This window comes from Phyllobates terribilis, unplaced genomic scaffold (genome assembly GCF_046119375.1).
Source record: "Phyllobates terribilis strain yellow unplaced genomic scaffold, ASM4611937v1 Scaffold_3__8_contigs__length_932513732, whole genome shotgun sequence".
Taxonomy (NCBI): Eukaryota; Metazoa; Chordata; class Amphibia; order Anura; family Dendrobatidae; genus Phyllobates; species Phyllobates terribilis.
In genome coordinates, this window is record NW_027362763.1 from 173,670,353 (window position 1) to 173,698,141 (window position 27,789).

The window sequence follows — 27,789 nt, forward strand, 5'->3', positions numbered from 1 at the left end:
TGTCACAGAAAGCAACATGCAAACAGACAATGAAACCTGAATTGGTCGGTCATCATCAAGTCCTGTACCCTGCATAATTTACAAAATGCATGGTCCAACCTAATCAGATTCATTTTGAGTAGTCCCCTCTTAACCACTTCGCACCAGAGCCTGTTTTTGCCTTCGTGACCGGGCCAATTTTTTTCAATTCTGACCACTGTCACTTTATGATGTAATTACTCTGGAACGCTTCAACGGATTCCCCTGATTCTGAGAGTGTTTTTTCGTGACATATTGTACTTCATGATAGTGGTAAAATGTCTTCGATATCACTAGCGTTTATTTGTGAAAAAATTGGAAATTTGGCGAAAATTGAGAAAATTTTGCAATTTTCAAACTTTGAATTTTCATGCCCTTAAATCAGAGATATGTCACACAAAATAGTTAATAAATAACATTTACCACATGTCTACTTCACATCAGCACAATTTTGGAACCCAAATTTTTTTTGTTAGAAAGCTATAAGGGTTAAAAGTTGACCAGCGAGTTCTCATTTTTACAACAAAATTTACAAAAACATTTTTTTAGGGACCACATCTTATTTGAAGTGACTTTGAGGGGCCTTTATGACAGAAAATACCCAAAAGTGACACCATTCTAAAAACTGCACCCCTCATGGTGCTCAAAACCACATTCAAGAAGTTTATTAACCCTTCAGGTGCTTCACAGGAATTTTTGGAATGTGGAAGAAAACAATGAACATTTAACTTTTTTTCACAAAACTGCTACTTTAACCTCAAATTTTTAATTTTCACAAGGGCAGCCAGAAAAAATGGACTCCAAAATGTGTTGTGCAATTTCTCCTGAGCACGCTGATACCCCATATGTGGTACAAAGCCACTGTTTTGACGCACGGCATGGCTCGGAATGTTAGGAGCGCCATTTGACTTTTGGAATGGAAATTTGACTGGAATCGATAGCGGACGCCATGTTGCATTTGGAGAGCCCCTGAGGTGCCTAAACAGAGGAAACCCCCAACAAGTGACCCCATTTTGGAAACTAGACCCCTCAAGGAACTTATCTAGATGTGTGGTGAGCACCTTGAACCCCCAGGGGCTTCACAGAATTTTATAATGTTGAAGTGTGAAAATAAAAAAACACATTTTTAACACAAAACTGCTATTTTAGCCTCAAATTTTTAATTTTCACAAGGGCAGCCAGAAAAAATGGACTCCAAAATGTGTTGTGCAATTTCTCCTGAGCACGCTGATACCCCATATGTGGTACAAAGCCACTGTTTTGACGCACGGCATGGCTCGGAATGTTAGGAGCGCCATTTGACTTTTGGAATGGAAATTTGACTGGAATCGATAGCGGACGCCATGTTGCATTTGGAGAGCCCCTGAGGTGCCTAAACAGAGGAAACCCCCAACAAGTGACCCCATTTTGGAAACTAGACCCCTCAAGGAACTTATCTAGATGTGTGGTGAGCACTTTGAACCCCCAGGGGCTTCACAGAATTTTATAATGTTGAAGTGTGAAAATAAAAAAACACATTTTTAACACAAAACTGCTACTTTAGCCTCAAATTTTTAATTTTCACAAGGGCAGCCAGAAAAAATGGACCTCAAAATGTGTTGTGCAATTTCTCCTGAGCACGCTGATACCCAATATGTGGTGCAAAGCCACTGTTTGGGCGCACGGCATGGCTCGGAAGGTAAGGAGCGCCATTTGACTTTTGGAATGGAAATTTGACTGGAATCGATAGTGGACGCCATGTTGCATTTGGAGAGCCCCTGAGGTGCCTAAACAGAGGAAACCCCCAACAAGTGACCCCATTTTGGAAACTAGACCCCTCAAGGAACTTATCTAGATGTGTGGTGAGCACCTTGAACCCCCAGGGGCTTCACAGAATTTTATAATGTTGAAGTGTGAAAATAAAAAAACACATTTTTAACACAAAACTGCTACTTTAGCCTCAAATTTTTAATTTTCACAAGGGCAGACAGAAAAAATGGACCCCAAAATATGTTGTGCAATTTCTCCTGAGCACGCTGATACCCCATATGTGGTGCAAACCCACTGTTTGGGCGCACGGCAAGGCTCGGAAGGTAAGGAGCGCCATTTGACTTTTGGAATGGAAATTTGACTGGAATCGATAGCGGACGCCATGTTGCATTTGGAGAGCCCCTGAGGTGCCTAAACAGAGGAAACCCCCAACAAGTGACCCCATTTTGGAAACTAGACCCCTCAAGGAACTTATCTAGATGTGTGGTGAGCACCTTGAACCCCCAGGGGCTTCACAGAATTTTATAATGTTGAAGTGTGAAAATAAAAAAACACATTTTTAACACAAAACTGCTACTTTAGCCTCAAATTTTTAATTTTCACAAGGGCAGCCAGAAAAAATGGACCCTAAAATGTGTTGTGCAATTTCTCCTGAGCACGCTGATACCCCATATGTGGTGCAAAGCCACTGTTTGGGTGCACGGCATGGCTCGGAAGGTAAGGAGCGCCATTTGACTTTTGGAATGGAAATTTGACTGGAATCGGTAGCGGACGCCACGTTGCATTTGGAGAGCCCCTGAGGTGCCTAAACAGAGGAAACCCCCAACAAGTGACCGAATTTTACAATCTACTCCTCTGTATAAATTAATCTAGTGGTGGGAAAATAAGTAGATAGGTAAATGGTCACTAAACCCATAGATGAATTCCCAGAGAGGTGTCATTTCCAAAATGGGGTCACTTCAGGGGGGATTCTGCTGTTTTGGCACTTTTCAGAGGCGCTAAGTACCAGAACTAAAGAATCCCCCCTGAAGTGACCCAAATTTTGGAAATGACACCCATCTGGGAATTCATCTATGGGTTTAGTGACCATTTTAACTCAATAGATGATTTCCAGAAGCAACCCCCTGGAAATTAAGTGAGCTCTACTCGAATGTGTCATTCACTAAATGAACCAAATGTTTGAATGACAAATTGGGATACATTTTTACAGTTTAAAAACGTGGTTCTGTGTGGAAGATTTTAAAGCAGTCAGTGACGCATAAGGCTGGCAATGATGGGCATTGTGGGCAATAGTAGCGGGTATCACGCCTCATTCCTCTCTTAGTACATACACGACATCTTTTCTGGGGGTTCCTTCTTGTTTCCGTTGCTGGAATAAGTGCAATAAAATGTCGCTCAGTGAGTCTTTTCACATCCTCAGATTCTAATGGATGAGCGGGGCTAACACTTTGAAAAACAAGATTTTCAATTACCTTTTCTTGATAATCAAGAAAAGGATCGGAATTTCCTGTTTTTTTGTACAACACAAAAGAATTGTATGTGGCCACCTGAAACAAATAAATAACCAACTTTTTATACCAGGTATCGGACTTTCTTGATACCTGGTATGGTTGTAGAACCTGGTCTGCAAGGTCCACACCCCCCATGTGTTTGTTGTAGTCAATGACTGACACAGGTTTTTGCTTCGGAGTGGTGGATCCTAGTTCTACAGTGGCCCTTGTGGCATCTGTGTGGATCGAGCTGAGGACAAAAATATCCCTCTTATCCCTATATTTCAGGGCAAGCAGCTCTCCGTTGTGTACAGCCCCTGACTGCCCCTTTTGAAACTTTTGGTTGACCAATGGTTCTGGAAACCCCTGACGGTTTTTACGGATGGTCCCACAAGCCCTGATGTTGTGTTCAACCAGACTTTTAAATAGGGGTATGCTGGTGTAATAATTGTCCACATATAGATTGTAGCCTTTTTGAAAAAATGGACTTATCAGCTCCCAAACAATTTTTCCAGATGTCCCCAGATAAGTAGGGCATCCTGGTGGGTTTAGTTGGCTATCTTACCCCTCATATATGCGAAAAGCAGATGTGTATCCGGTTGAACTTTCGCACATTTTATAGATCTTTATTCCAAACCTTGCCCTTTTAGATGGGATAAATTGCTTGAGGTGCAGTCTTCCCTTGAATTTTACAAGGGACTCATCTATAGAAATATTTTGTGTTGGGGTGTAGAACTTTAAGAATTTTTCTGACAAATTTTCAATGATGGGTCTAATTTTATATAACCTGTCATGTTCTGGGGCATTTCCAGGCAGGCATTGACTATTGTCGTTAAAATGCCAAAACTGCATGAGCATTTCATAACGGGTCCTAGTAAGAACGACTGAAAACATAGGGGTGGCTTGAATAGGGTGGTTGGACCAGTAGGATCGAATGCTCGGTTTTTTAACAAGCCCCATGGCAAATGTAAGTCCTAAAAATTTTTTTATTTCTGGGACATTAGTTGGTGTCCATAAATTTGCCCTAGCATAGTAACATCGGGGATTCTGGCTTATGAATTGGGATGCGTATAAATTTGTTTGCACAACAATATGCTCTAGCAAGCTGTCTGTAAAAAACAAATTAAAAAAATGAATTGGTCCAAAATCTTCCACCTCCACATTTATACCAGGAATGGCGTTGAAATCAGGGCTGAATGGAGCAGCCGAATCTGAAGCCTCCCATCTGGGAAATGCTAGATCATGTGGCAAAGCCCCTTGTACACTGGCGTGCGCCAATTCACTAGTAGCAGGGACAGCGCTTGTACTGGGCAGTGTTCCCTGATTTGGAGACGTTTCTCCAGTAGCGCTATTTGCCCCTATTGCTGTATTGGTCCTTGGGCTTGAGGATGGACCAGAATCAGTGCTCATTTCTGAGCTCTCAGTGTCGCCGCTACTAAAGCCCTCAAAATCCATATCTCCATCTGAGACTGCACTGTCATCAGTGTCAGAACATAGCAGGGCATACACCTCCTCTGCGGTATAGGTCTGACGGGCCATTTTATTTTTATATTTTTTGACTGGACTGAACGGACCGGACTGAACGGACTGGACTAAACGGACGGGACCGGACTGGACTGACCGGACTGGACTGACCGGACTGGACTGGACTGACCGGACTGACTGACTGACAGGACTGACTGACAGGACTGACTGATCTGACAGGACTGACTGACTGACAGGACTGACTGATCTGACAGGACTGACTGACTGACAGGACTGACTGATCTGACAGGACTGACTGACTTACAGGACTGACTGACTGACAGGACTGATTGATCTGACAGGACTGACTGACTGACAGGACTGACTGATCTGACAGGACTGACTGACTGACAGGACTGACTGATCTGACAGGACTGACTGACAGGACTGACTGATCTGACAGGACTGACCGACTGACAGGACTGACTGATCTGACAGGACTGACTGACTGACAGGACTGACTGATCTGACAGGACTGACTGACAGGACTGACTGATCTGACAGGACTGACTAACCCTAACCTTACTTTATTTTTTTATTTTTTTTTTTTCACTTTTACAGTGGCAAGGCTGACAGCTCTTGTCACACTGTTTCTCCTCTGCTCTCTCACTGAGATCGGAGGAGAAACAGTGTATTTATCAGCCAGATCGCCCGGGAAAGTTTGTTGCTAAAACAAACTTCCCTAGTGATCTCTCTGATTGGCTGGTGTGACGCTGACATCATCGAGACCTGAGCCAATCAGGTCTCCATGATGTCAGAGGTCACAGCACTGGGATTCCCGCCGCTGCTAAGGTATGTGGGGGGTCCCGATCGCCGACCACTGGCTGTCACTATCTTTTAAATGCCGCAATCGCTATGGATCGTGGCATCTAGAAGATAGGAACAGGTTAACATCATGGGAACCTGATCCAATCAGGTCCCCATGATGCCACATGTCAGAGCTATCGCTCTGAACCGGTACTGCAGCGCTTGCAGGACCCTGGGGGTCCTGAGCGCTGCGGGACCACCCACCGTTTTTAAACGTCGGCGCTGCACAGAGCCCAGCAAGCGCCGATGTTTATCTACAGTGGGGCATCGCGAAGCGGTTAAAGGAACCCTCTCAGCACAGAATGACTGTTCAAACCAAATACAGGCGCTAGGTGCATCATGGCAGAGCCAATCATTTAAATACTCCTTCCCACCTGCTTGGTTTTTAACTATCTCCGCCCTTCTTTGGCTCTCTTTACTAGGTCTTTCTGCAAGAAATAGCAATCATTCTCGTAGACTTCCCAGGTAGCGACATAATTGTCTGCCTGATGACATACAAATGAAACTGATAGCCATATATTATATGTTGAGATCCCTTTAACATTACTAAGGCTATTTTTACATTACATATGGAAATGTATTAGATACAGTCCTAGGAGATGCCAGAGTGTTACACACATAATTTCAAGGCAATTATAGGCTTTGCGGTACGTGTCATGCATGATGAACAAATTTGTAGTAGATCGATTTTCTGCCAATCAAATTCATAGAAAAAATACGGTGAAGCTGAAAAACTTGAATTTCAAAAGATTCACTCATCACTCTTGAACACAAACTACCGTACATTAAAGAGTTGCATAGATTTTCATAAAACTGGGCAACTCATTTGAGCGTAGAGAATCACCATAAAGCGGGGCAAAATACAAATGTTAAAGTGGCTTTCTCAGGTTTCCTGTGCTATTTATCTGCTGCTGAGATGCTAGGCTTGGGGATGTGTGGTTTCCTACTATTTAATTCAGTATTTCCAGAGCCATATAGAAAAGCCAAATAGAAGAACAATAAACCAAGAAACAAAGATAAAAAGTAAGCAGAACAAAAAGTTACTCTCAGTGTTAATCTGTCGACACAATTTTCTGTATGTTCCTGAAACAGTCTGGTAGACAACACAGGGTTTATTTATTCCTCATCTTTCACAGTTTTGGCTAGTGGGCAATCAATTTGATTTAGCTTTACCAAAGGGTGGGGCTGACGATGTCTGGTGAACTGTTCTAGACAGATAGGGTAGAGAACTTCTGCTGCATCCAGTTGTCTTAAGCCCCCGTCTCACATAGCGAGATCGCTAGCGAGATCGCTGCTGTGTCACGGTTTTGGTGACGCAACAGCGACCTCACCAGCGATGTCGCTATGTGTGACACTTTGCAGCGATCAGGCCCCTGCTGTGAGGTCGCTGATCGCTGCAAAGTGTCCTGGACCATTTTTTGGTCGTTGCCCTCCCGCTGGTCAGCACACATCGCTGTGTGTGACCAGCGGGAGCAGCCATCAGGCTGGTAACCATGATAAAAATCGGGTTACTAGGGGCACACGCGCACCTAGTAACCCGTTGTTTATCATGGTTACGAGCCTGCTAAAGTGAGCGGTAACCTCCCGCTCACCGTAGCAGAGTGGTAACCATGATAAACAACGGGTTACTAGGTGCGCGTGTGCCCCTAGTAACCTGATGTGTATCATGGTTACCAGCCTGCTCCTGCTTCAGCAGGCTGGTAACCGGAGCAGGACATCGTGGAAAGATTCTTTCCATGATGTCGCTGCTCCCCTGATCGCTGGTGAGCCTGCCTGTTTGACAGCTCACCAGCGATCACATAGCAATGCAGCAACGATCCCTGACAGTTCGTATCGTTGTCGGGATCGTTGCAGCGTCGCTAAGTGTGATGGGGCCTTTACAGCCAGATACAAATTTGATCTAAAAGATGAAAAGAGGAGGAAGACAGTGAGTGGAATCTGGGGCATAGATTGAATTATTTTTTTATTATTATTTATAGACTAAGATTAAGGAAGGATAATTTTTTTTTCTTTTTTTTCTTTACATTTTGTTTCCCTTTAGCAATTTCACATGTACATTGGACACACAAGTCTATGATCGGATATTACTGTGAAAGTTAATTTTTAAGGGAATGTGTAATCAGAAAATGCCCTTGTGATTTTTCGTTATCGTTTTTTTTCAGGAAAAGCAGGAAAAAAATTGCAGTTCCACAGTTGGTTTTTGTTTTTTTTATTTACCATGTTTACTATATGGTAAAACTGACCTGGCAATATGATTCTCCAGGTCAGTACCAGTACGCAGTTACCAAACGTATACTTTTTTTTATTTAAGTGATGGAAATTTATTTGGCTTGTGTCGCCATTTTCTGATACCGATAACGTTTTCATTTTTTGGGATACATGGGACTGTGTCATGGCTTATTTTTGCGCCCTGATATGATGTTTTTACTGATACTATTTTAGGGTAGATATGATGTTTTGATTGCCTCTTATTGCATTTTATTACAATGTTGTGGAGGCCGAATCAATCAGATTAATTTATTTTATATTATGATAGATTGGACTTTCACAAACACAGAAATACCAAATATGTATATTCTTTAAATAGTTTTATTTTTAATGGGACAAAAAGGGGGTGATTTGGACTTTTCTGTTTTATTTATTTTTTGCATATTTTTTAAAACTTTTTTTTCACTTTTTACTGTATGTGTAACACCTGCAGTGAGACCTATGTGTACAAAAACTACTGCTGTTGCTGGGATTACCAGACATTCACAGCAGCAGACATTAATGATTATCTTGCTGCACTGCCTTGGAGTACAACCCCCAGCAGACATTGCTCCTCTTTGCATATTAGGGGAGTGGCAGAGGAAGGAGCTGATTGACTGAGCTGGTTAGAGAAGAAGGGTAGAGCTGGCAGCTGTGTTGTTTCCACTGCTGCAGCCATTTGTAGTTTAAGTGATAGTCGTTAGGAGTGTGCCTGTTGTAGTTTTAAGCGGAAGCGTCACCCCTAATATTCAGGTTTAATGCAAAGCCCATCTTGTATCTGTATTTGTAGATTGTGTAATACTATTTGCTTTGCTATTACTTGCTTTTCCCCTTACAATATTTACCATTTATCTTCCTCTATAAATAAACCTGTTAAGTATTCCAACCTTATCTCTTGTGAGTGTGTACGGTGCCTGGACAGGGGTTTCCCGAATCGACCCCTGGCAGAAGAAGCAAACTGTTCTGCATCCCAATACAGCACCCAGCAAGATTTGGGTGGAGGAACTGCACCATATTGAGGTAAAATCTAGTGATGGCAGCTTAAACGGGTGTTACAATATGTAATAGTCCCCTTTGGGAACTTGAAGCAACAGTCATCCAATCGTTTGTGCTATACATAGCAGTGCATCAGCATCAGCACTGCTATGTATAGCTAAAATCACGGTCTCCTATGAGCATCAGCCATGGGCTGGCTTTCACATGAGGATCATAATGACAGGCATGGGTTTCATCAGCAGACCTTCGGAATGACATGCCCCTGTTGGCGCATGTTAAATGCTGCTGTCAGAGATTGACAGTGGGATTAACAGGTTAACAGCAGAAGGCGGAGCTCTGCTCCACACGTGGCTGTTAAAGGCACATGATGACTTATTAAATCAGCCATCATGTGCGGGGAAAGATGTGAGCTCGGTGCACGACTCAGAGACACAACTTTTGATGTATATTTAGGTCAAAGGTTATGTAGTGGATAAATGTGTTTTAGAAAAAATTGTGGTGAGCATTCTTTTTCGCACGATCTTTATTAAAAAATAATTAGTTATCTTGCAATTTTCATGCTGGCAACTTGGGTTTTTTAGGACTAATACTTCCTGTCCTTTCTGTAATAGTTTACAGATCCAGGGTTACAATGACTGATAACATGTCTATATACAGCTGATAACACAGAATTCACAAATCACAATAAATGATGACATAGCTGACCCTGCTACCACCACCTTAACAATGACCATTGCACTTGCTTATTATAAAAGATGGGGCAAAAGACTGTTCATTGTAGCTAATGTATATGTCGATTTCCTGGAACAACAGGAAGTAGGAGTCTAAAAAAGCATTAATCGCCAGTGTCAAAAAATGCATGATTTCTAATTTGTATGTTTAATAAAGTTTGTGATCTGTAAAAAAAACAACTGTCAAACATTTTTAAAAAGCACATTTATCAAATAAATCTTTTTTCTCTCCTAAATTCATGATCCACTCTGACAAAAAAAGTCTGACAAAAACAAAAAGCTCAAATTCATCTTTCAGCAGCTTGATGTGTCAGACTACAGCTCTTGTTATACTGTATGGAGAGTGGAGGCAGAAGAGGAGGAGCGAGGAGCACTCAGCACAGTGAGAGACATACAGACATGGGCAGAGGCAGAGAGATTAAGCTGTAGGTACATCTGTATCTTCAAACAACTGATTTACCTCACTTCAGTGCTGGATTCACAGTAACACAGCTCCGTTCTGCTGTATAACATCTTCCATATTGCTGCTGCTTCTCTCTTTGTAGTGGAGGGAAAAAAAAGCAGGAATTCATCACTGTGTACAGTGTAAGGAAAACATTATGGCAGCTGGTCTCCACCCACTAGCTCAGATAACTGTAAATTAATGATAGAGCTTGCTGAAAATAGTGGAAAACATGCAAGATATAAGTCATACCATGGCTAGAAATAGTGTTATTTCTCATGTACACTTACGGGATAGCTTAATATGAAAGTTAACAGAAACAACACGAATGCTTTAAGAGCAAAGCAAATGTAAATATGATGCTAGTCACTACTCAAGGACAAGCCACGAGGCTGGGTAGTCAAGAGGTCCGAGGTCAAAAGCCAGGAGGGTACGTCATAGACAGAGGGGTGACACAAAGGCATAAGTCAGGGTACAGTCCGGGGTCAGAATTCCAAGAAGTTAGTGAATCACAACAAAAGGGCTAGGCATACACAAGGTAAAAGGCAAATCCGAGGTCGAGCAACAAAGATCATAATACAATATTAGGAGCACAGAGCACACACACCTCTTGAGCAAAGCTACAATTGTCAGCAATCTAAGGCAGGGATCTGGTTAAATAGGTAATTACTCTGAACAGGAGACACATGAATCCAATTGGACGGCAGAGCTGTCCATGACCATACTGACAACTCGGCACGCCCGGGTCCTAGAATTGACGGCAGAACCCAGGATCTCTCCTCAGGTCCATATACTTTCCAATAAGTGAGATATTGGAGAGAATTTGGGACCCTCCGAGAATCCATGATCCTCTGCACCTCGTACTCCAAACCTCCATCGACCAAAACTGGAGGAGGCGGAGACAAGGCAAACAATACTGATGGGACAAACTCCTTTAATAGGAATTTGTGGAACACATTTGGGATGCGAAACATAGGATGAAGTCTGAATCTAAAGGCCACCAGATTAACTACCTCCAGACTCTTATACGGGCCAATAAATTTAGGACTCAACTTCGATGACGGTACTTTCAGCCTAATTTTTTTGGATGATAACCAAACCTTATCACCTACATTGAAGATGGGACCTGCCGAACATTTCCTATCGGCCTTCTGTTTTTGGCAAAGCTGAGCCACCCCAATATTCTTCTGAACCTCCCTCCAGACATCACCAAGTTTCTGTATGGCAACCTATACTCCAGGACACCCAGAACTTATCCTGTAAAATTCACCAAGATGGGGATGAAAACCATAATTACAAAATAAAGGTGAGGTTCCAGTCGACTGATTGGCCCGACTGTTAAAGACGAACTCAGCAAGAGATAAAAATGAGGACTAGTCCTCCTGCTGAGCTGCAACGAAACACCTTAAAATTTGTTCCAACGAATGATTTGTTCTTTCTGTCTGACCGTTGATTTTAGGGTGGTAAGCAGAGGAAAATGACAAATCAATCCTTAATTTCCTACAAAACGCTCTCTAGAATTTGGACCCAAATTGCACCCGCTATCAGATACCATGTTCAGGAGGATGCCATGCAATCTCACTACATGATTAATAAATAACCTGGAAAGTGTTTCAGCATTTGGTAACCACAATACTGGACAAATTGGGTCTGTTTACTGAATCGGTCAACTACCACCTGAACAACAGTTTTTCCTCCAGACAGAAGCAAATTTGTGATGAAATCCATGGACAAATGAGTCCACAGTCTTTCTTGAATTGGCAATAGAGCCAATTATGACAGACTTTAGCGCAAGCGCAAACTTCACAAGCGGATGCAAAATCTTTAATATGATTAATATGATTAATTTTAGCTGTCCACCAAAAGAGTCTAGCAATAGCTTTCTGTGTAGCTGAGACCCCAGGATGACCACTTAAGACAGAATCATGAAATTCCTGCAACAGAATTAATCTTAAGTACCCATGCACAAATAATTTGGACCCTAGAGTAGCGGAAGGAGCCAATGACTGGAGTCTACAGATCTCCTATTCTAACTCTGAGGATACCGTAGAAACCACCATACCCTGAGGAAGAATGGAGGATGGAGGTTCTGGAGGATAAACTGAATCAAGGCTGCGTGATAAGGCATCAGTCCTCACAATCTTGGACCCCGGCCTGAACGTTATAGAAAAATTGATCTAGAAAAAAATAAGGACCATCTGGCCTGTCTTGGGGTTAACCATTTAGCTGATTTAATATTGGCTACATTTTTATGATCGTCATCCCAGTGACCTGATGAATAGCTCCATCCAAAAAATGTCCCCATTCTTCAAAAGCTAATTTGACAGGGAGCAGTTCGAATTCCCAACTTCATTATTTCTTTCAGTGGACAAAAATTTCCCAGAGAAAAATGCACATGGCCGCAAGTTGGTCAGAGTTTTACAACCTTGAGATAATACAGCCTCTACCCCAACCTCTGAAGCATCCACCTCCACAATGAATGGTTTCTGGAGATCTGGTTGGATTAATATTGGAGTGGACATAAAACACTCTTTCAATTTTTAAAGGCTCCTATAGCATCTGAGGCCCAAACCTTAAGATCCGCCTCCTTACTCGTGAGATTAGTAAATAGTTCAACAATCTGCTAAAAACCCCTAATAAACTTTCTGTAGTAATTGGCGAATCCTAGAAATTGTTGCAATGCTTTAAGGTCACGAGGTTGAACCCAATCAATTATGACCTGCATCTTCCCAGGATCCATCTTAAACCCTTCAGCTGATACAATTAACCCAAGGAATGATATTTCTCCAACAGAAAAAGTACATTTCTCCAATTTAGCAAGCAAAGAATTTTCCCTAATCTTTTGTAAAACAAAACGGACATGTTCATAGTGAGAATGCAGATCAGGTGAAAAAATTAGAATGTCATTAAGGTATACCACAATAAATCTTCAAATACAATCAGAAAAGATATCATAAAGTTTTGAAAAACTACTGGTGCATTGGTTAACCAAAAAGGCATGACAAGACCTTCAAATAGACCCTTAGACGTTAAAAACGCAGGTTTCCACTCATCACCCTATTGGATGTGTATCAAATTATAAGTCCCTCTAAGATCTAATTAAAAAAAAAACATTATCCCCAGTAAGCTGATATTATAGGTCGGGGATGAGTGCAAGTAGGTAAGTATTTTTAATTGTAATTTTGTTCAACTCACGTAAATCGAGGCAAGCACGGAGACCCCCATCTTTCTTTTTAACAAAGAAAAACTCAGCAGCTACAGGCGAGGAGGAACGATGGATATGACCCCTCCGTAAACTTTTGTTTTCATATTCTTTCATGACGGTACGTTCAGGACCTGATTATTTATACAGGTGAGCTTTAGGTAATTTGGCCTTAGGGATAAGATTAATAGCACAGTCATAAGCATGATGGGGAGGTAATATCTTTGCCTCTTTTTCTGAGAACTCATCTCCGAAGTCTTTCAGGTACCCCAGTAGAACCTTCAGACTTGTGGAGCAAATTTGTATAGAACTAAGACATTTCTTATGACAGTTGGGGCTCCATTTATACTTCTGACATCAATCAATAACAGGATTGTGAATAGACATCCATGGACACCTCAATACCAACCCAGCAGGCTAATTATCCAAAAGATAGCAGGAGATGACTCAGAGTGAATTGTTCCTACTTTAAGTGTGAATTCCACTGTTACCAGCTGGATAAGGTTCTGGGGGAGTAACAGTGTACTGTCATTGGCAACAATTTGAATGGGTCTTTCCAATCTAACTGTTCCTAATCATAATCTCATGACCAGTCTTGAATCGATGAAATTGGCAGCAAACCCACAATCAATGAATGCTACCGCTGTTAATTACTGTTTTGTGATGGCTTGCTTGAGGGTGTATCGAGCAGTTCTTGAGAAAATGCCCAGCAGAACACAGTAGAGGCAGAGTCCAAACTCGCACTGATGACTCCTCTCAACGTTCCGAGAGCTGGCAGCTCCAACTTCCATTGGTTTTGTCTCAGATAGGTTGACAGATTCTGAGGAAATTATCGAGCCCTCCTGTGACTCATCAAATCTTTCCCAAATCCTGCGATCCAACCGAATGGCCTGTGTCATGGATTCCCCCTAAGAACAGGGTGGAGTATGCAGAGCCAGAGAGTCCATAAAAGTATCCAAAAGGTTTTGGTTAAACTGACACCTGAGAGCTGCATCATTCCACAGGATTTCAGTGGACCATTGCCGGAACTCCGTACTATAGTCTTCAGTGGTGTGGCCCCCTGTGTCAGGTTCATGATGTTTGCCTCCGCAATCTGGATTTTGTCAGGTTCTGTGTAGATTAATCCTATGGCATCAAAAAAAGCTACAACAGATAACCATTCGGGATTTGGGGGGACAGGAAAATGCCCACGTCTGAGGACCCCCTTGAAGTAAGGACATGATTATTCCCACCCGCTGGGACTCATTCCCTGATGATTAGGGTCGCAGGGTAAAAAATAGCCAACAACTCTCCCTGAACACCCTAAACAGGTCTTTCTCCCCTGAAAATTTGTCAGAAAGGGCCATTTCTAGTTTGGAAGAAACCAGCTGCACATCAGAGGATTCTGATATCACAGCCACTGTGAAGATCTATAGGAAGTTTTCATCAAACTAATCCTGTGACCTAAGCTGGTTAAATAGCCAGGTAATTACTCTGAACAGGAGACACATGGATGAAGCCCTGGCACACACTGTTCCTGATTGGACGACTAAATTGTCACTCAAGGTACTGACAGCTCAGCACGTCCCAGCATCCAAATGGACGGCTGAGCTGTCCATCACCATACTGACAGCTCAGCATGCCCCTGTCCTAGATTGGATGGCAGAGCTGTCATTCACTGCGTCCAGACACGCTGATAGGAAGAATTGTGTAAAGTTTGGAATTCAAGTGAAACATATAGAAGCAGTGAGCACTATCATTCACAAACACGTATGTAAATGTTTAAAAAGTTCTCCTAGCCGGGCAAATGTAGGATAAAGAAGCAAATATAGGGCAAACATTTTATAGATATTTTATTTAATAATCCCATTTGGGGAACACTATTATCATCTTCTCCCCAGCCTCAAGTGGCTTCTTGCAGCACTAATATTGAGCATTTATCTGCAGTAAATAGAAACAAAACGTAACAGTAAGTGTTGCTTTAAACTAATATGATATCCCAGGTTGTGACAGGCAGTAATCCTATCAGACACATTTTTATGTAAAGATATACCCTCTTCAGGATGGGTGTGCTGACAGCTTAATGATCTCGTCATCTGGACAATGTATGGTGCCTGGTGTTTTCATGTACAGTATAAAGGTAGTATTACAACTTGCTCCCTTTTTCTATAATTTGTAAATACATGAGGCAGGAGCTCAGCTATGCTGATTTCTAAGGTAACCAAACAAATCTTGTATGTATAATTTCTTACAATATACAGTATATATAATAAGCCTGTTGCTGTGCTCCAAGGGAAACATAGACAAATATACAAGGTCCATAGTGCTGTCACTGCAATTATTATAATCCATGCAACCTCCAAGAACATATTCACCAGGTATTGCAGGTCTGCCCCAAGACCAGAACATATTTACTACTCAGTGATGTAAATTGGGAATATTTTTATTTAAATGTCAGAATGTAACCTTTTGAGGAACAGGCTGGTTTTGGAAGAGTTCTTTCCACTTTGGATTTAACAGTCATATCTTTATTAATCTATTTGTAGGACGATCATCCGGCTTTGCAGTTCACTGGACTTTATGTGAGCGTCATTTTATAGTCCTTACACATTAGAATTATGGAGTCGCGTGATTCCTAACTGCAGTGCCCATACGTTCTACAGAATGGCCTCTGATTGCAGTACTTCATCCTTCAAATGGTACATCCTCCAAATGGATGAGGAGGCCATCCCTACCTCCAGCAGCAGTAGCCCGGCATGTTCCCCAGTGCTGGGATCCTGTATAGGTGCCCCGTCATCATCAGGAATTTTTTTAAAGAGACCACATGCTATTGGCCATTGATCTGGGCACACTGTTTAGCACTAGAGATGAGCAGATCTATTCGCGGGACTCCGGTCCAACATCCATATCAATGGTACCTGGTGAATAGAAGAAAGGCCCACAAATTTTTTACCTTCCGGCGTCCCTGGCGCAGCGTTTGATTAGCCAGGGATAGCGCAATGTCATTTGAACATCACGTTGAACAAATGCGTTGTGCCAGTCCTGCTAAATCAAATACCGCACCCAAAACACCAGAAGGTAAGAAATTCACAGGCCTCCTGTCTATCTAACAGGTACCACTGACCTGGACACTGGACCGGAGTCCCGCAAATCAATCCCCTTATCTCAACCTAGTGCCTAAGGGAATTTTTTTAGGGGAATTGAAGGCATGTTATTTACTGAAGTCTCTGTTCAATCTGGCCTTAACAGTCAAGGAGGTGGTCCTACCCAGTGATTGACAGCTATTTATCTAAGCACTCTGAAATGGCAAAGCTTTCCGTCACGGATTGGGACTGCCCCTCTAATTTGTAATCCCAGAATGAATAAAATATAAACTTTACTGATTTATTTTTTACCATAAACCCTATATCAATCTGTTTAGCTTCTCCTGCCCTATAACATGCTGTCCATAGATTGCACAGCACTTTGAAGTTGACAGGTTTCCCATTTGCGAGGCTGATCTTTTCCTCACTTTCCTCTTGTCTAGGGAGCTGACTATAACATCTCACCTGAATAATTACGGTTCGGTCTTCTTCTGAGGACAATGGAACTTCACTTCCCACTCCCAACTTGAACGTTGAAAGGGGAATTATTGAAATGGGAACTTCTGAGGATTGGCCAAAGACTACAAAGTGAGTCATATATTACTTTTTTCAAGAAAACTGCACGTAAAAAAAAATGTTAAAAATGTTAAATGTGGGTAAGAGAGAACCATATATTCTTTGTGGGCTTTATATGTTTTATAGTGTGTTAGAAATGTGGTGTGGGAAGGGGTACTTTCTTATTTTATACTATTACATTTGGCTATATTTTCAGAATTAGCTGTCTTGTGTGTGTACATGAGAGATATCACTGTTTCTGGCCATTATATAACTTGTATACCCCTATCCAGCTTTTGAGGATAATCTTGTTTTGAAAAATAAAATGGAAAATAATAGTAAAAATATATTAATAATAAAAAAATAAGAGTAGCATAATAAAAACATGTAAAACAATAAAACCTAAAAAAGTAAAAAAGCAGCTTCAAAAGTAAACACAACAAAAATCTTTCAACAATATAAAAGCTATATTAATACAAAATGTAACAATCAAGCTGAAGATAATAATATGAAACTGAATAATATAAAAAAATCTTTAAAAAATTCTATATTCAAGATATTTAGTTTTGTCTTAATTTTGGGTTTCAAATGGATATTAATGGAGGACAGTATATGCAAATGGAAGCTCTGTGTCTATCTGTAATTGAATCTAAGTCACCATTTTCAGGCGAGAAAAGGCGTTCCTCACTTCTGTTCCACATCTTGGAATTTGGAAGGGGGAGGTTGGTATACGAATGAGAGAAAGAGAAGGAAACCTACAATTTCATTTAGAAATGTAATGGTGGATACACTGATAAGCAAATAGAGGAGGGGGGGAGGCTTTTGCTTAAAAAGGGATAAAAAAATGCTGCATGGTTTTAATATCATTCTAGATAGTAAGAGAATGATATATCCATGCTGACTGATTCCGTATATCCTGATACGAGAGCATTACAGATACAAAAAACCAATGATCTATAAAATAGAATAAAATAACAAAGAAGAGAGAAATGTTATTTTTTCTGGGACGTTATCAGCTAATTTATATTCATTTAAGCATATATCCCATCAGTTCAGCTTCCTAATCTAGGTATATTCTTTTGCAGCACTGTCTAACCTTCCTGTAAATGCTTTTTGATCATGCTCAGGTGACTTGTGTATGGTTTGATGACCCTAATTCAAAGAAACAGGCATTACTAGATGAACAGACATTACTGCTGTAGGAAAAGGGTTTGTTGATACACTGCAATAGGCTCCAATATGGTCACAATACATAAAAAAATAAAACAAGAAAACCCTTTCAGGTTCAAAAACACCGAAGTTACAACTTCTGTATTTTAACTGCCTTCCTTATCTGTATTGTTTTGATATTTTTTGAAAGGAGTAATCCCAAAAACAACATACGTCAACGATCCAATGGATCGTTGGGCGTCCAACCTCAGGGATTTGCACTGATGACGAGTAGTGATGAATGAGCGCTAAAATGCTCGGGTACTCATTGTTCGAGTCGAGCAAATTAGAATACTCGGGTGCTTTGTCCGAGTAACGAGACCAATATAAGTCTATGAGAAACTTGAGCATTTTTCAGACGGCTCCCCCCGGCGGTCTGCAGAGGGCCTAAAAATTGCCCAAATTGATGGGAATAGTGCTAAAATGACATGGGAACAGCATGGGGAAGACCCCTGGATGCATTTCAGACTCCCAGGTCAATGCTGTCAACAATGTTGTCTGAGGTATTATGCCACTTTTAGGGACTCACAATAAAACATACAAAGCAAATGCAAAATGGATTTTCCTGGGAAATATGTTAAGGAACATCCTTTCCAGGGTAATGACTTGTATATAAGGCAAAATAAATATACAAAAACAAAAATGCACCTCCACACCTTAGGCTATGTTCACTCGTAGCGTTTTTGATGCGTTTTTGCACTTTTGCATTGCTTTCAACCAAGATCTGCTTGCTCTTTCAGAGCTTCCACTTTTCAGCATTGTGCAGTTTGTCTCCTAAGCATATTAGCTTCAGCACAGCCTGTTGCCGCTTGGCCGAGGCAGTGTTGCAGTGCTTCCATCTTGCGACTGATGTGTTCATTTCGGAGATGGAGGCTGAAGAGGGGTAGGAGGAGGTGCAGGTGCTGTAGAATGTGGGGGCATCCCTGATTGACCCAGGGCCTGCAATACTTCGCATCGGGAGAACGTGTTCCATTGCAAGGTCCGACTGGGTCCAGGCTTCCGCTATATTAACCCAGTGTGCATCAGCGGTATGTACCATCCCTGCCCACAAGCACTTGTCCACGTGTCCGTGGTTAAGTGGACTTTCCCAGTAACTGCGTTGTTGAGGGCACGTCTAATGTTGTGGGACACGTGCTCATGTAATGCGGTGACGGCACACCGGGAGAAATAGTGGCGGCTGGGGACCGAGTACCGAGGGACAGCCGCCGCCATCAGGTTGCGGAAAGTTTCCATCTCAACGAGCCTAAAAGGTAACATTTAGAGCGCAACTATTCGTGAAATGTATGAATTTAGTAGTGTGGCGTGTTGGGTGTTGGCTGCATATTTGCGCTTGCGTTCCAAGGACTGGGGGAGGGACAACTGAACGCTGCTCTTGGACAAGCACGTGGACATGCTTGCTGATGGTGCTAGTTGAGTGTGTTCAATGACAGGTGGAGGGCAGGAGGCATCTTTGCATGTGCCATGGACAGGGGATTGGAGTGCACGCACAACAGAGGAAGAAGCAGTGGTGTCACCCGCAGACACTGTTGCTGGACCCTGGGGTTCGGCCCACTTAGTCGGGTGCTTTGCTGCCATGTGTCTGATCATGCTGGTGGTGGTCAGGCTGCTATTTTTTCTACCCCTGCTGATGCTGGCCTGGCAGGTGGTGCAAATGGCCTTTTTGGGGTTATCGGCAGAGTCTTTAAAAAACAACCAGACTTGGGAAGACCTAACAGTTGTACTGGCAACTTCCGTTGTGTTGGCATTACGTGGAACGCTTTCCCGCCTTGTGTCTGTGGCCACCACACTGCTTTTTGCTGCCTGTTGTTGTGCTACACCTCCCTCCCCCTGTTTGCTGCTGTCCTCGCTCTGTATGTCCCCCTGCCAGGTTGGGCCAGTTACTATATCATCCACCACCTCGTCTTCGGCTTCCGCACCCTGGTCCTCCTCCTGACTTTCTGGCAATTGAGTCTCATCATCATCATCATCCACCTCTTGCAACAGTAATTGCACTTTCCCACTTTCGCCTTCGTGTGACTGTGGCTGCTCCAATATTTGGGCATCGCTACACGTGTCCTCCTCTTGACTCGCTTGAAGCGGCCGGGCGAGAGGCCCGAATCTACAAATGGAAAAATGAACAGCTTTTCTGAGTGTCCAAGTGTGGGATCAGTTGTTTCCAGGCACTCGGCATGGTGGGAGGAAGGAGGATCAGGGTGAGAAATATGCGGTCCAGAATCACGGCTACTGAAACTTGACCGTGTGGAAGACAGGGTGGTGGTGGTGGTGGTGGCAAAGTGACTGGAAGCATTTTCTGCTATCCAACCAACAACCTTTTGACACTGCTCTGTGTTCAATAGTGGTGTTCTGCGGTCCCCTAGTAATTGGGACAGGAAGGTCGAGCTACAAGATGTGGGTGTTTGTTGTGGCACAATTTCAGCTTGCCCACGGCCACGTGCTCGGCGTCTGCATGAACCATTACCATCACATTCACTTCCCCGTCCCTTGCCACGCACCTTGCCCATTTTGAATGGAGGACAATATTTTCCACGCTCATGAGAAATGGCTGATTTTGGAACGCAGTTATATGTGATATGACTGACAGAAAACCACAATTTCAAATAGCAGGCCTGTAATTTACCAATATTATTCTACACAGAGACCTAGTGTGAATAGCTTGACCGACACACTGCAACGGAATGAGAATGGAAGAAATGTCTGATTTTGGAACAGTCTTATAGGTGATATGTCTGACAGAGAACCACGGTTTTAAATAGCAGGCCTGTAATTTGCTAATCCTTCACAGACACCTAGTGTGAATAGCTTGACCGACACACTGCAACAGAATGGAAAGAAGGCCAATGTTTTCCACGGTCAGTTTAAATTTCTGGATTTTTATCGCTGAAATATGGAACAGATCTGGCTTTATTCTGCAGTGAGAACAAGCAAATGGAGCAGAAAAATGGTGTACTCTGAATTGCTTTTTAAGCAAATAACCAGGATTAAGATAAAAAAAAATTTGACCTGGCCCCTGATATCTGGGGCCATGTCTACAAATATCTGTAATTACTACAGCAGCAGCAGACAGGACGCTCAATGGACCCTCTTGTGCTGTATTGCTGTATTATACACAGCAGTCTGCCAGATACACTGCCTGCCTGCCTAGCACTGATTATATGCAGCTGGATTAGTCCTCAGAAGGACTGTTAGTTCAGATGGATATATATATATATATATATATATATATATATATATATATATATATATATATATATATATGTGTTGTGGAATACCTATACTATCAGGACTTCAATGGACCCTCTTGCTATATGCACTGTAGTCTACCACATACACTGCCTGCCTGCCTAGCACTGATTATATGCAGCTGGATAAGTCCTCATAAGGACTGTTAGTTCAGATGGATATATATATACTGTATATATATATATATATATATATATTTATATATACAGTACAGACCAAAAGTTTGGACACACCTTCTCATTTAAAGATTTTTCTGTATTTTCATGACTATGAAAATTGTACATTCACACTGAAGGCATCAAAACTATGAATTAACAACACATGTGGAATTGTATAGTTAAAAAAGTGTGAAACAACTGAAAATATGTCTTATATTCTAGGTTCTTCATTCTCTTGATGAGCTTCAAGAGGTAGTCACCGGAAATGGTTTTCACTTCACAGGTGTGCCCTGTCAGGTTTAATAAGTGTGATTTCTTGCCTTTTAAATGGGGTTGGGACCATCAGTTGTGTTGTGCAGAAGTCTGGTGGATACACAGCTGATAGTTCTACTGAATAGACTGTTAGAATTTGTATTATGGCAAGAAAAAAGCAGCTAAATAAAGAAAAATGAGTGGCCATCATTACTTTAAGAAATGAAGGTCAGTCAGTCCGAAAAATTAGGCAAACTTTGAAAGTGTCCCCAAGTGCAGTTGCAAAAACCATCAAGCGCTACAAAGAAACTGGCTCACATGAGGACTGCCCCAGGAAAGGAAGACCAAGAGTCACCTCTGCTTCTGAGGATAAGTTTATCCGAGTCACTAGCCTCAGAAATCGCAGGTTAACAGCTGCTCAGATTAGAGACCAGGTCAATGCCACACAGAGTTCTAGCAGCAGAAACATCTCTTCAACAACTGTTAAGAGGAGACTTTGTGCAGTAGGCCTTCATGGTAAAATAGCTGCTAGGAAACCACTGCTAAGGACAGGCAACAAGCAGAAGAGACTTGTTTGGGCTAGAGAACACAAGGAATGGACATTAGACCAGTGGAAATCTGTGCTTTGGTCTGATGAGTCCGAATTTGAGATCTTTGGTTTCAATCACCGTGTCTTTGTGCGACGCATAAAAGGTTAACGGATGGATTCTACATGCCTGGTTCCCACCGTGAAGCATGGAGGAGGAGGTGTGATGGTGTGGGGGTGCTTTGCTGGTGACACTGTTGGGGATTTATTCAAAATTGAAGGCATGCTGAACCAGCATGGCTACCACAGCATCTTGCAGCGGCATGCTATTCCATCCGGTTTGCGTTTAGTTTGGACCATCATTTATTTTTCAACAGGACAATGACCCCAAACACACCTCCAGGCTGTGTAAGGGCTATTTGACCAAGAAGGAGAGTGATGGGGTGCTACGCCAGATGACCTGGCCTCCACAGTCACCAGACCTGAACCCAATCGAGATGGTTTGGGGTGAGCTGGACCGCAGAGTGAAGGCAAAAGGGCCAACAAGTGTTAAGCATCTCTGGGAACTCCTTCAAGATTGTTGGAAGACCATTTCCGGTGACTACCTCTTGAAGCTGATCAAGAGAATGCCAAGAGTGTGCAAAGCAGTCATCAAAGCAAAATATGGCTACTTTGAAGAACCTAGAATATAAGACATATTTTCAGCTGTTTCACACTTTTTTGTTAACTATATAATTCCACATGTGTTAATTTATAGTTTTGATGCCTTCAGTGTGAATGTACAATTTTCATAGTCATGAACATACAGAAAAATCTTTAAATGAGAAGGTGTGTCCAAACTTTTGGTCTGTACTGTATAATGTTCGTGACGCCACCTGTGGTATGCGGCTATATGGAGCCGCCGCTGTGGAGCAGGTCCTCTGGAGCTAGTGGTGACGCAGCAGAGTTGGTTCAGCTCTCCACAGGTAGAGCTAAGCTCCAGGGCAGTGCAGTGACGATTTAATGAGGTAGATGTTGCAGTGCAGTGTAGTGCAGTTGATGGCGCAGATAATAATTCTAGGACACAGTGGGGATGCAGTCTTCAGATTTACTCACAGTTTTTGAACTCCAGGTTCCCAGTACCTGGGTAACCTCCCACGTCTTCCTTGTGTTTACCAAGGAAGGGGTTCAGCAATCTCCCAGGTGTTTCAGGAGTACATAACGGGACCCCATTCTGTGTGCCTTCCTCGGTCGCCTTCCTGCGCTTGCTCTCACCCTCCTGCCCTGCGCCTCGCAACCAGTGTCCCAAGCCAGTAGCCTTGGATTTTGGCGGGCAACCTGCAGTCCCCTGAATCCTATGTGGCTACCTTTCTAGCAATTTAGTTGCGGTTGTTAGCAGCTTCACCCTGAAAGTACAGAAGCCTCTGGTTTCTAGCTGAACCTTTTAGTTCTCCACTAGTTAGGGGCCGGTCCCCTTTGCGGCCTGATCCCTCCACGTTCTGGTAGATTCGGGCGCACCGGTGGCTTCCACACTCGCCATGCCCCTGGGATCCCCTCTCTCTCTAGAGCCTTCCTCTGCTCCCTTCCCCTTCCAACCTGTCCTCCTGGGCCTCTCAACTTAGGCCCGCTTCTCTGGGCAGAGCTCCTACAGAGCTCCTGCTCCACTCCTTCTCCTCTCAGACTGTCCTCCAGACTATACTGACTACTCCCAAGATGGTTTCCTTCTTATACTCCTACTGAAGGTGCTCCCCTGAACTGCTTCCTCCACCCACACCCACTACATGGTTCCCCCTCTCTCGGTTCCCCCCACTTCCAACCAGGGACAGGGCTCAGCATAAGCCAGGTCATCTTGCCCCGTCTGCTGGTCTGGAATGGTGTAGTGTTGGATGCAGGTGGGTTGGTCCCAAGCAGTACTCACTCCTTACCTGAGAGTGGGATACCACACCTCTGGGTGAGATGCAGTATCTCTGTGGTGACTGAACCCGCAGGGGTGCCACATTTCCATATCAAAGATATTCCGTTCTGGCCACAATTCTTAGAGAAAGACCACTTTTATCGATACTTCCCCACACTGCAGCATTGCGGTGGCAAGGGGGGAAGTGATCGTTATACTCATCTCTTCTGCCGGCGTCCTGCGGTGTCTGTGGCTGCTTCTGGGGCAGGGACTTGAGCATGTCACTCGAGCACCCGTGATACATGGTGCATACCCGAGTACCCGATGCAAACTCAAGTAGCGAGCACTTGCACTCAAGACTAATAACAACTTATTCAAAATGATGACCTAATGTTATCAAATTCTGTCATATCTCTGAGTTCAAAATGTACACTATACCCTTTGATAAAATCCTTGAGGGGTCTAGTTTCCAAATGGGTGTCACTTGTGGGGGGTTTCCACTGTTTAGGCACATCAGGGGCTCTCCAAACGCAACATGGCGTTCGCTAATTATTCAAGCAAATTTCACATTAAAAAAGTCAAATGGCGCTCCTTCTCTTCCGAACCCTGCCGTGCGCCCAAGCAGTGGTTTTTCCCCACATATGGGGTATCGGCTTATTCAGGAAAGATTGCACAACAAGTTGCATAGTGCAGTTTCTCTTGTTACCCTTATGAAAATGCAAAACTGGGGGCTGAAAAACATTTTTGTGGGAAAAATGTGAAAATTTTATTTTCACGGCTCCATGTTATAAACTTCTGTGAAGCACCTGGGGGTTCAAGGTGCTCACCATACATCTAGATAAGTTCCCTGAGGGGTCTATTTTCCAAAATGGTGTCACTTGTGGGGGGGTTTCCACTTTTTAGGCACATCAGGGGTATCTGCGTGCTCAGGGGAAATTGCACAACAAATTTTGGGGTCCATTTTTCCTGTTACCCTTGCAAAAATAAAATTAGGGTCTAAAGTAACATTTTTGTGAAAAAAGTTAAATATTCATTTTTTTCTTCCCCATTCCAAAAATTCCTTTGAAGCACGTGAAGGGTTAATAAAATTCTTGAATGTGGTTTTGAGCACCTTGAGGGGTGCAGTTTTTAGAGTGGTGCCACTTTTGGGTATTTTCTGTCATAAAGGCCCCTCAAAGTCACTTCAAATGTGGTGTGGTCCCTAAAAAATTGATTTTGTAAATTTTGTTGGAAAAAGGAGAAATCGCTTATCAACTTTTAACCCTTATAGCGCACTAGTAAAAAAAAAATTATGGTTCCAAAATTGTGCTGATGTAAAGTAGACATGTGGGAAATGTTATTTTATTTATCAACTATTTTGTGTAACATATCTTTCTGATTTAACGGAATAAAAATTAAAATTTTGAAAATTGTGAAATTTTCTACATTTTCGCCAAATTTCCAATTTTTCCACAAATAAACGCAAGTGATATCGAAGAAATTTTACCACTATCATGAAGTACAATATGTCACGAAAAAACAGTCTCAGAATCAGTGGGATCCATTGAAGCGTTCCAGAGTAATTACCTCATAAAGTGACAGTGGTCAGAATTGTAAAAATTGGCCTGGTCATTAACGTGCAAACCACAATAGGGGGTAAAGGGGTTAAATAATGCAATAAATAGCATATAAATGCATTATTATACTTTGCAATAAAGATTACACAATGTATGAAATTATTTTCCTGCAGACAACACATTGGACTATCTGAAGTATAAAGGAGAAGAAATAAGGGAAGGCCGTATTCAAAGACCGTGTACAGTGGCATTAAGACAACCCATGTTTAAGTGGAATTCTTCCTGGCCTATTACAATACACACTCACCTTTAAGAGAGGACTTTGTTTAGAAAAAATAAAAGGTCTTCCCATTAGATGGCAAAAGCTCGGACTACACAGTACTTCAATCGCCTTTATTCTGCTAATCTCTTTGTAACTGGCCCAGAATGAGTTTTCATATATGTGAAAGAATGTCTGCATATGCTTCTAGTCATTGTTCCCATGTTCATTGTCTCTCTGGGTCTACTTTTTCCATAGTTTGGTTCCCTCCCAAAGAATATTACACTGTAACAGAGTAAGTAATAGCCTGTATTTCAGGCCTGGTTACTCTTGCAAACATATACTGTAGCTCAATACATACAGTACACTATGAAATCAACTTACAATGTACTCGAATACTAGTGGGTGGATTGTATTGGTATGTTTTTGTGTAATGTACAGAAGAACGTTCATAATTAGTGTTGAGCGATACCTTCCGATATCGGGAAATATCGGATCGGATTGGATCGGTCCGATACCGAAAAAGTATCGGATATCGCCGATTCCGATACCGGAAACCAATGCAAGTCAATGGGACAGAAATATCGGAATGAAAATAAACCCTTTCTTTACTTGTAGGTTAATTCTACATGAAGGAAAACAACTAAGAATAATGTAGAATGTATTAGGGGAGGTGGGGGAGACAATAAAGGCATAGAGGTTTAGCCCAATCAAATGGAATAGCAGGAATTAATATTTTTTTTAAGACGTTCTGAGTTACGGAAATATTGACTATGTTAAGTATTTTTATATTTTGTCAGATATTTATGTTTCACTACTTCCATGCTCTTCACCTTCTTTTTCACTTCTCCCACACTTTCTCCTTCATCATCCTCAGCATCTTTTTCATCCTCTTCTTCTTCACCTTCTTCATCTTCTTCTTCTTCACCTTCTTCGTATTATTCTTTTTTTTACATTCTTCATATTCTACTTCTTCATCTTCTTCATATTCTTCTTCTTCATCATATTCTTATTTGTGACAGGCATTCCTGTAGTTGTTATCTATAAAAGGTTGGACATTACACCTTTCGTTCTGCCCGTCACAAAAGATTTACAACAGGATTTGTCCGCGTTCAGTTTGGCCTGAAGCAGCAGGTCTTTTCCAGGGGCACCACGAGGAGGAACGGACTCACCCCCATACACTGCTTAGTCATCTTCTGCTTATAATTTAGATATTATCTTTTGCTCTGATTTTTAGTCTTATGCTTAATGTTCTTCCGCTTTTTGTTCTGCAGCTTCTTGTATTTCTGCTTCTTGGTTTTCTGTCTCTTGTTCTTCTGTATCTTGGTGCTTGTCTTCTCTTCTTTGTCCTCTTGGTCAACTTCTTCAAGGTCATCTTCTTGATCTTCTTCGGGGTGGTCTTCAGGGTCGTCGTCTTCGGGGATCCTCGTCTTCGGGGTCCTCGTCTTCTTCGGGTTGGTCTTCTGGGTCCTCGTCTTCGGGGTCCTCGTCTTCTTCGGGGTGGTCTTCAGGGTCCTCGTCTTCTTCGGGGTGGTCTTCAGGGTCCTCGTCTTCTTCGGGGTGGTCTTCAGGGTCCTCGTCTTCAGGGTCCTCGTCAGGGAGGTCCAGAGTGATTACCAAGAACCATTTCAAAAAGCTTGAACTTGGAAATGTAGCAGAAGGTACAAGAAAGCTGAGGAACTACCGAGAACCAGCTGATGGTACTGGAACCCGGATGGGTAGAAGAAGGTACAAGAGCCAATGGAACTGCCGAAGACCAGCTGACGGTACTGGAACTCGGTTACTAAGCAGGAGGTACCTGTGCCAGAAAGTACTACCAAGGACCAGCAGACGTTGGTGGAACTTGGATACCGAGAAGGAGGCACCTAATCCAAAGGCACTGCCGAGAACCAG